The 10,649-nt window shown below is 44.7% G+C and overlaps 2 non-coding genes across 2 annotated transcripts; both read right to left on the bottom strand.

Annotated features, from left to right (window-relative positions):
- Positions 1 to 1,015: 1,015 nt before the first annotated feature.
- LOC126877282 (5.8S ribosomal RNA) lies at positions 1,016 to 1,170 on the bottom strand. Its single transcript, XR_007694894.1, has one exon. It is a non-coding gene; the product is annotated as a 5.8S ribosomal RNA (ribosomal RNA).
- A 2,797-nt stretch (positions 1,171 to 3,967) lies between these two features.
- On the bottom strand, positions 3,968 to 5,890 carry LOC126877283 (small subunit ribosomal RNA). Its single transcript, XR_007694895.1, has one exon. It is a non-coding gene; the product is annotated as a small subunit ribosomal RNA (ribosomal RNA).
- Positions 5,891 to 10,649: the final 4,759 nt, after the last annotated feature.

The raw sequence follows: 10,649 nt of genomic DNA, 5'->3' as shown, positions 1-10,649 counted from the left end.
GAGTACGTGTACTCTCCGATCTCCGCGCGACGCTGGGGATCATACCTCCCTAAGTCGTCAGAGCGCTCGAAGAAATCTCGCGTGTGCGTTCCCGGATCTACGGCTGATACTTTCGGGGCTTGTAAAAAAGCACAGAGCGTGTAAAACGCAACGACGACCCATCGATGCGACGGTCCTCGTTGTTGTCAGTCGCTTTCGCGAAGAGACGGAGTGGGCATTCGATCCCTGGGGCTGTACGAGAGTCTTAAGAAAAGACGGTAGATTATGGCAAAGTTTCGCACGCCATCGAGTTTAGGTTTTTTTTTTTGGTTCTCTCTTCTCTCCTCTCTCGACCGAGTTCCCATATTTGCTTTCTCTCTCAGTCTCGCCAAATATAATATTCTTTTAAGACGACGTCGGGGGCGCGGACCTTCGTGCGTCGAACACCGGCAAACGTAGCATATATCGCCTGATATGAAAAAAAAAATCGGTCACGAGGAGAACACTACGAGTATATACGTTCGATAACCGATACACGAAGCGGTGCATAAGCGGGCGGTCGCCCTCGTAAGGACGACTCACGACGCCGCGAGCACTCACGCAGGTCCGTGACCGGTTCTCTCCGCTCTTATTCGTATCCCTTCGTATACCTTCGTCCGACTCTGAAACGTTCTCTTATAATTTTTAAGAAGAACGACGGCGGGTTGTCAAGGCAAGAAGGGACAGAGAGAGACAGAGGTAGAGTTTCGTAGTCTCCCGTGAACACGATAGATTATATATCGAGCATGCGTACGACTTGCACGGTCTCTGCACGACCGCGACGAACGCCGACGAGCGTCCAACAATCGCTCGTACGTCGCGTATGTTCTCTCCGTCCGCTCTTATTCGTATCCTCGTTCTTGTACCTTCGTCCGACTCTGAAACGTTCTCTTATATAAAGAAGAACGACGGCGGGTTGTTAAGGCAAGAAGGGACAGAGAGAGACAGATACGGAGAGTAACGATACGCAACGCAAGCAGTCTTAGGTTTACGTGAGCAACCCTCAGCCAGGCGTGGTCCAGGAATTGTATCCGTGGACCGCAATGTGCGTTCGAAATGTCGATGTTCATGTGTCCTGCAGTTCACACGTTGACGCGCAATTAGCTGCGTTCTTCATCGACCCACGAGCCAAGTGATCCACCGTTCAGGGTAATCTTTTATAAATTTACAACAGTTCAATACTCAAATGTACTCTTCTCGGTTCTAGCGAAGCCGAGTTCCGTCACGTTCGACCAACGGGAATCGAACGCGCAGAAGTCGCCATAGGATTGACGACACAAAAACGTTCGAAAAAAAAAGAAAACGACGAACGCGCGAAGATACGCGCGTTCGCCGGCCGGGCGTAAAGTACATTATGATATATAACAACCATCGAGATCGAAGCTCCGTTCGTCAGGAAACGACGGGGATATATACACCCGATTCTGAATCCTCTGTACAGCACACGATCTCGCGAACGAGTAAGCACGGTGGCTAGCCCATGTTATATATGTGTTTGATTCTACTCTCTCGTCCAATTATTCAAGAAACAGCGCGCGTGCATCTCTCCATCGTTCGGGTGATAGTAAAGATTCGATGGGATTCGCGCGGCCGTCCGCCTCGAGCGGTCTTTCGTCCCAATATCCAGAAGCAGAGTTTGAAAAACTCTAGCGACGGCACGGGTGTCCGACTCACGACATCGAGGTTTCGAAGCCGGCGATCCCCTCCGAACGGATGGCGACCACGCGACCGACTGAAAGCATGAAAAATCGACGAAAGATAGAACACATCTCCGTTCGGGTGGTGTTTTTTCTTTAAAAAAAAAAAAAAAACAAAAATTCGATGGGACTCGCAGCCATCGTCCTCGCGCGGTCTTTCGTCCCGATATCCAGAAGCAGAGTTTGAAAAACTCTAGCGACGGCACGGGTGTCCGACTCACGACAACGAGGATAGACAGCCGGTCCCCTCCGAACGGGTTATGCGACGATAAACTCGATGAAACTTTAGTCTCGTTCAGGTAGTGTGTGTCTTGTAAATCAAAAATTCGATGGGACACGCATCCATCGTCCTCGCGCGGTCTTTCGTCCCAACATCCAGAAGCAGAGTTTGAAAAACTCTAGCGACGGCACGGGTGTCCGACTCACGACAACGAGGATAGACAGCCGGTCCCCTCTGAACGGTATATTATATATGAGATGATAGACGACAAACTGGATGAAACTTTAAGTCTCGTTCAGGTAGTGTGTAAATCAAAAATTCGATGGGACTCGCATCCGTCGTCCTCGCGCGGTCTTTCGTCCCGATATCCAGAAGCAGAGTTTGAAAAACTCTAGCGACGGCACGGGTGTCCGACTCACGACAACGAGGAAAGACAGCCGGTCCCCTCTGAACGGTATATTATATGAAACTTTAAGTCTCGTTCAGGTAGTGTGTAAGTCAAAAATTCGATGGGACTCGCATCCGTCGTCCTCGCGCGGTCTTTCGTCCCGATATCCAGAAGCAGAGTTTGAAAAACTCTAGCGACGGCACGGGTGTCCGACTCACGACAACGAGGATAGACAGCCGGTCCCCTCTGAACGGTATATAATATACATTATGCGACGGTAGACGATCAACTAGACGAAACTTTAGTCTCGTTCAGGTGGTGTAAAAAAAATTCGATGGGATACGCACGCACGGCTGTCGTCGTCCTCGAGCGGTCTTTCGTCCCAATATCCAGAAGCAGAGTTTGAAAAACTCTAGCGACGGCACGGGTGTCCGACTCACGACATCGAGGCTTCGAAGCCGGCGGCGTTCCCCTCTGAACGAACTTCGGCTAGACTAGTTACGAATCGTTGCTACACATCGTCTTCATCGTCGTCGTCGTCGACATCGACATCATCATCATCATCATATCATCATCATCATCATCATCGGTCATCGTCGCATAGCGGGCCAACATCCACGCGATGCGTCTTCGTTCTAGGTTACCCGATCCACGAGTATGTTACACGTGGTTTCGTTATTTCGAACGAAACGACATACGAAGAGCACACGCCCTTTGGGTAGGAAGCACGTTTCGAGAACGACGAGAGTTTCGATGAAAGAGACGAGAGAAGTCGACGCAGAAGGTATCCATGGATCTTCGAAGAGAACCTTCGAAGATGTATATCGGTATCCTTTCGCTCTGCGCGACTCGCTACAAGTTCTTTCGCTCTCGTCGACTCGTTCTAGACGCTTCGTTCGATCCCAAAGAGGAGTCTTCGATATGTCCCGTTGCTAGGAGGAGAACAAACGCAACACAGACCACGAAACATAGAAGAGAATAGGCGAGCATGATCACTCCGACACGAGGCACTTTAGAGATTTTCTTATTAGTTTGCATGGACTTTTATATTTCGTTTGTACGGTTTCCACGATGCAAATACGAAATACGAGATCGTGACGGCGGGTCTTTCTGTGTACGGCCTCTCGCAGGCGCCACGACTGCATTTCTCTTTACACCTGGTTTCCATCGTAATTTTTTCGTTTGATATCGAGCCTTAACTTTTGTTGGCTCTTTCGAAGCTAGAGTTCCCTTTTATTAGAATTTCATATATATATATATATTATATGTTATATGTTTTATTCGGAGACGGCGGGTCTTTCTGTTTACGACCTCACGCAGGCGCCTCGAATAAGTTTCATTCGCATTTCGTTTTTATACTTGTATATATATATCTCTTCATCCCGATGATCGAGAGAGAGTGCCACCTTCTCTTCGTATAATTCCGTAGCTGGAGGGTCGTCTCCTCCTTAAGAATATTTCTATTCGTGCCAACGGAGGTTGCCAAGCTCCCTGGCGTTTTCGTTTGTTAAAGTATATAGCTTGTTAATACGTCGTATATACTTTCGTCGATACAGGAGGAGTACGGCTCCTTACCGACCATTGTGATATATATTTCATAGTTTTTATATGTGTTCAAGTCAAATTCTTTTGGTATCGTATCGTTAATGATCCTTCCGCAGGTTCACCTACGGAAACCTTGTTACGACTTTTACTTCCTCTAAATGATCAAGTTTGGTCATCTTCCCGGTAACATCGGCAATGCTTATCACATTGGCCGCGCACCAGTCCGAAGACCTCACTAAATCATTCAATCGGTAGTAGCGACGGGCGGTGTGTACAAAGGGCAGGGACGTAATCAACGCGAGCTTATGACTCGCGCTTACTGGGAATTCCTCGTTCATGGGGAATAATTGCAAGCCCCAATCCCTAGCACGAAGGAGGTTCAGCGGGTTACCCGGGCCTTTCGGCCAGGGAAAACACGCTGATTCCTTCAGTGTAGCGCGCGTGCGGCCCAGAACATCTAAGGGCATCACAGACCTGTTATTGCTCAATCTCGTGCGGCTAGAAGCCGCCTGTTCCTCTAAGAAGATTTGTTTGTACGTTGGTAGTAAAAACCCACCGACCGAAGCCGGGGGCCTTCGAGATACCATAAGTTACGTCTATTTAGCAGGCTAGAGTCTCGTTCGTTATCGGAATTAACCAGACAAATCGCTCCACCAACTAAGAACGGCCATGCACCACCACCCACCGAATCAAGAAAGAGCTATCAATCTGTCAATCCTTCCGGTGTCCGGGCCTGGTGAGGTTTCCCGTGTTGAGTCAAATTAAGCCGCAGGCTCCACTCCTGGTGGTGCCCTTCCGTCAATTCCTTTAAGTTTCAGCTTTGCAACCATACTTCCCCCGGAACCCAAAAGCTTTGGTTTCCCGGAAGCTGCCCGCCGAGTCATCGGAGGAACTTCGGCGGATCGCTGGCTGGCATCGTTTATGGTTAGAACTAGGGCGGTATCTGATCGCCTTCGAACCTCTAACTTTCGTTCTTGATTAATGAAAACATTTTTGGCAAATGCTTTCGCTTCTGTCCGTCTTGCGACGATCCAAGAATTTCACCTCTAACGTCGCAATACGAATGCCCCCATCTGTCCCTATTAATCATTACCTCGGGGCTCCGAAAACCAACAAAATAGAACCGAGGTCCTATTCCATTATTCCATGCACACAGTATTCAGGCGAAGGTAGCCTGCTTTAAGCACTCTAATTTGTTCAAAGTAAACGTATCGGCCCACCTCGACACTCAGTGAAGAGCACCGCGATGGGATATTAGTTGGACCGCCCGCGAGGAGCTAAGCCCACCGATAGGACGTACCACATAATGCCAGTTAAACACCGCGAGCGGTGAACCGACACTGTGACACACAGATTCAACTACGAGCTTTTTAACCGCAACAACTTTAATATACGCTATTGGAGCTGGAATTACCGCGGCTGCTGGCACCAGACTTGCCCTCCAATTGGTCCTCGTTAAAGGATTTAAAGTGTACTCATTCCGATTACGGGGCCTCGGATGAGTCCCGTATCGTTATTTTTCGTCACTACCTCCCCGTGCCGGGAGTGGGTAATTTGCGCGCCTGCTGCCTTCCTTGGATGTGGTAGCTGTTTCTCAGGCTCCCTCTCCGGAATCGAACCCTGATTCCCCGTTACCCGTTACAACCATGGTAGGCGCAGAACCTACCATCGACAGTTGATAAGGCAGACATTTGAAAGATGCGTCGCCGGTGCTAGATGACCATGCGATCAGCACAAAGTTATTCAGAGTCACCAAAACAAACGATGGACGGACAGACGAGCCATCCGCCACCGATTGGTTTTGATCTAATAAAAGCATTCCTACCATCTCTGGTCGGAATCTGTTTGCATGTATTAGCTCTAGAATTACCACAGTTATCCAAGTAAATGTAGGTATGATCTAAGAAACCATAACTGATTTAATGAGCCATTCGCGGTTTCACCTTAATGCGGCATGTACTGAGACATGCATGGCTTAATCTTTGAGACAAGCATATGACTACTGGCAGGATCAACCAGGGATCTTATTCGTATAACAATTCTTATAAATTTCGTTTAAGTTCTCTTCGTGTCGTAGGTGGGACGTAAGCACCGTACGACGAGACTTTTCGTTCTTAAGATAGATATATCTATAAAATATATCTCCTAGCGACGTTCGAGATACACCCATAGTTCAGTAATAATCTTCGAACGCCGCTCGCAGCCACTTTGTAATTCTCAACTCCACCTCCTCTCTTCTCTCTCTCTCTTTCTCATAGTCTTATATAAAATGTTTAGAATCGTACTTCTAAAGGAACATTTCCATAATGCTGTCTTCGTGTAAAAAGACTTATTAGAATATCTTAGCGGTAAAGCACGTATACGCACCTCACGCTGAACGAACAAGCGCGTATCCCAGTGCGTCGCGCTGGACATACCGTAAGAATATTCTTTCAATCGGTAGAACATTTTCGGCAGAAGACATACTACGCAAAGATAGTACGCTCCTACCGCCTCATCGGATACTTCTGCGAAAGCAGAAGTTTTTATAGAAAGCAGACGGTTATACTCTTTTGAATGAATCGATGCTCAGTTAGTACAAGCACACACGCATCTAACAATTTTTGTTAGAATACGTACACACAGGTCACCAGCTTCCCGACTCAGGGGAACCTTGCCACGATATTTGGTCATTACGTCCAGGACAGCGACCCGCGGCGCAGCAGTGTAGAGAAAAAACCAGAACGAGAACGGAGGAACAGTCGAGAAATAGCGTAAAATACACTAAGACTCGAGGAGCGGTGACTGAATTCTCAACCGAGGCCGTAGAATAGCCACGCGCTCAACGCTGTTCCGACCGAACCGTCCGGCTCGACGTCTCTCTTATAGATACGAAAGCGCCAGCCGGAAGGCCGGCGCCGGCCGGGCTAGCGGCCGCGCGCTTACGGTGCAAAACCTCCGTAGCAACGTACCGTTCGGAAGGGACGCTGGAACTTAGTCTCGCGAACGCTCGATCACTACTATACAAAGCCAATATCCAACCATCGAAATACATTACCAGACGTTTTATTAACATAATAGAAATGCATTTTTACCAAAAAATTAATTTTTTTTTTCACCGAAAAATTGCATCAGTAAACATACTCTTTTATCGAATACGGACAAAAAATAAGTTTATAATCAATTACAATACGTTAAAATAAGTAGAAATATGCAAAAAAATATATACCTTGTAACGTTAATTAACGAAAAAATTAGAAAAATATCCCAGTCGTGTCAGTTCGACGAACGCTAATTTTTTGAAAAAATCGATAAAAATGTTTAATCCCGACGTATCTAATAGAGATAGAACGATTCCCGTAAAAAAATTTATACCTTGTAACGCTTTTTAACGAATAAACTCGAAAAAACTTTTTCGCCCTCGGAATTTTTCTAAGTCCCAACGTACCGGCTCGGAATTTTTCTATGTTCCAACGACCGGTCGTGTCGGTCCAAACGTTTTTATATCCGTCTGCCGACGATATAAACGCTTAATCCCGACGTATTTTATCGAGTTATAACGATTTCTTGAAAAATATTCGTACGTTATAACGCTTTTTAACGAATTAATCGAAAAAGAGTGTTCGGTCCGAAAATTTTCTAAGTACGAACGACCGGCCGCATAGGTCCGTTTTTAAAAATCGTTCTCGGACGGAAATAAACCATTAATCCCGACGTATTTCGTCGAGTTACGTCGATTTATGCAAAAAAATTCATACCTTGTAACGCTTTTTAACGAATAAACTCGAAAAAACTTTTTCGCCCTCGGAATTTTTCTAAGTCCCAACGTACCGGCTCGGAATTTTTCTATGTTCCAACGACCGGTCGTGTCGGTCCAAACGTTTTTATATCCGTCTGCCGACGATATAAACGCTTAATCCCGACGTATTTTATCGAGTTATAACGATTTCTTGAAAAATATTCGTACGTTATAACGCTTTTTAACGAATTAATCGAAAAAGAGTGTTCGGTCCGAAAATTTTCTAAGTACGAACGACCGGCCGCATAGGTCCGTTTTTAAAAATCGTTCTCGGACGGAAATAAACCATTAATCCCGACGTATTTCGTCGAGTTACGTCGATTTATGCAAAAAAATTCATACCTTGTAACGCTTTTTAACGAATAAACTCGAAAAAACTTTTTCGCCCTCGGAATTTTTCTAAGTCCCAACGTACCGGCTCGGAATTTTTCTATGTTCCAACGACCGGTCGTGTCGGTCCAAACGTTTTTATATCCGTCTGCCGACGATATAAACGCTTAATCCCGACGTATTTTATCGAGTTATAACGATTTCTTGAAAAATATTCGTACGTTATAACGCTTTTTAACGAATTAATCGAAAAAGAGTGTTCGGTCCGAAAATTTTCTAAGTACGAACGACCGGCCGCATAGGTCCGTTTTTAAAAATCGTTCTCGGACGGAAATAAACCATTAATCCCGACGTATTTCGTCGAGTTACGTCGATTTATGCAAAAAAATTCATACCTTGTAACGCTTTTTAACGAATAAACTCGAAAAAACTTTTTCGCCCTCGGAATTTTTCTAAGTCCCAACGTACCGGCTCGGAATTTTTCTATGTTCCAACGACCGGTCGTGTCGGTCCAAACGTTTTTATATCCGTCTGCCGACGATATAAACGCTTAATCCCGACGTATTTTATCGAGTTATAACGATTTCTTGAAAAATATTCGTACGTTATAACGCTTTTTAACGAATTAATCGAAAAAGAGTGTTCGGTCCGAAAATTTTCTAAGTACGAACGACCGGCCGCATAGGTCCGTTTTTAAAAATCGTTCTCGGACGGAAATAAACCATTAATCCCGACGTATTTCGTCGAGTTACGTCGATTTATGCAAAAAAATTCATACCTTGTAACGCTTTTTAACGAATAAACTCGAAAAAACTTTTTCGCCCTCGGAATTTTTCTAAGTCCCAACGTACCGGCTCGGAATTTTTCTATGTTCCAACGACCGGTCGTGTCGGTCCAAACGTTTTTATATCCGTCTGCCGACGATATAAACGCTTAATCCCGACGTATTTTATCGAGTTATAACGATTTCTTGAAAAATATTCGTACGTTATAACGCTTTTTAACGAATTAATCGAAAAAGAGTGTTCGGTCCGAAAATTTTCTAAGTACGAACGACCGGCCGCATAGGTCCGTTTTTAAAAATCGTTCTCGGACGGAAATAAACCATTAATCCCGACGTATTTCGTCGAGTTACGTCGATTTATGCAAAAAAATTCATACCTTGTAACGCTTTTTAACGAATAAACTCGAAAAAACTTTTTCGCCCTCGGAATTTTTCTAAGTCCCAACGTACCGGCTCGGAATTTTTCTATGTTCCAACGACCGGTCGTGTCGGTCCAAACGTTTTTATATCCGTCTGCCGACGATATAAACGCTTAATCCCGACGTATTTTATCGAGTTATAACGATTTCTTGAAAAATATTCGTACGTTATAACGCTTTTTAACGAATTAATCGAAAAAGAGTGTTCGGTCCGAAAATTTTCTAAGTACGAACGACCGGCCGCATAGGTCCGTTTTTAAAAATCGTTCTCGGACGGAAATAAACCATTAATCCCGACGTATTTCGTCGAGTTACGTCGATTTATGCAAAAAAATTCATACCTTGTAACGCTTTTTAACGAATAAACTCGAAAAAACTTTTTCGCCCTCGGAATTTTTCTAAGTCCCAACGTACCGGCTCGGAATTTTTCTATGTTCCAACGACCGGTCGTGTCGGTCCAAACGTTTTTATATCCGTCTGCCGACGATATAAACGCTTAATCCCGACGTATTTTATCGAGTTATAACGATTTCTTGAAAAATATTCGTACGTTATAACGCTTTTTAACGAATTAATCGAAAAAGAGTGTTCGGTCCGAAAATTTTCTAAGTACGAACGACCGGCCGCATAGGTCCGTTTTTAAAAATCGTTCTCGGACGGAAATAAACCATTAATCCCGACGTATTTCGTCGAGTTACGTCGATTTATGCAAAAAAATTCATACCTTGTAACGCTTTTTAACGAATAAACTCGAAAAAACTTTTTCGCCCTCGGAATTTTTCTAAGTCCCAACGTACCGGCTCGGAATTTTTCTATGTTCCAACGACCGGTCGTGTCGGTCCAAACGTTTTTATATCCGTCTGCCGACGATATAAACGCTTAATCCCGACGTATTTTATCGAGTTATAACGATTTCTTGAAAAATATTCGTACGTTATAACGCTTTTTAACGAATTAATCGAAAAAGAGTGTTCGGTCCGAAAATTTTCTAAGTACGAACGACCGGCCGCATAGGTCCGTTTTTAAAAATCGTTCTCGGACGGAAATAAACCATTAATCCCGACGTATTTCGTCGAGTTACGTCGATTTATGCAAAAAAATTCATACCTTGTAACGCTTTTTAACGAATAAACTCGAAAAAACTTTTTCGCCCTCGGAATTTTTCTAAGTCCCAACGTACCGGCTCGGAATTTTTCTATGTTCCAACGACCGGTCGTGTCGGTCCAAACGTTTTTATATCCGTCTGCCGACGATATAAACGCTTAATCCCGACGTATTTTATCGAGTTATAACGATTTCTTGAAAAATATTCGTACGTTATAACGCTTTTTAACGAATTAATCGAAAAAGAGTGTTCGGTCCGAAAATTTTCTAAGTACGAACGACCGGCCGCATAGGTCCGTTTTTAAAAATCGTTCTCGGACGGAAATAAACCATTAATCCCCGACGTATTTCGTCGAGTTACGTCGA

This window comes from Bombus huntii, unplaced genomic scaffold (genome assembly GCF_024542735.1).
Source record: "Bombus huntii isolate Logan2020A unplaced genomic scaffold, iyBomHunt1.1 ctg00000142.1, whole genome shotgun sequence".
Lineage (NCBI taxonomy): Eukaryota > Metazoa > Arthropoda > Insecta > Hymenoptera > Apidae > Bombus > Bombus huntii.
The sequence above is the reverse complement of the archived record's forward strand: the minus strand, read 5'-3'. Positions and strand labels throughout refer to the sequence as shown.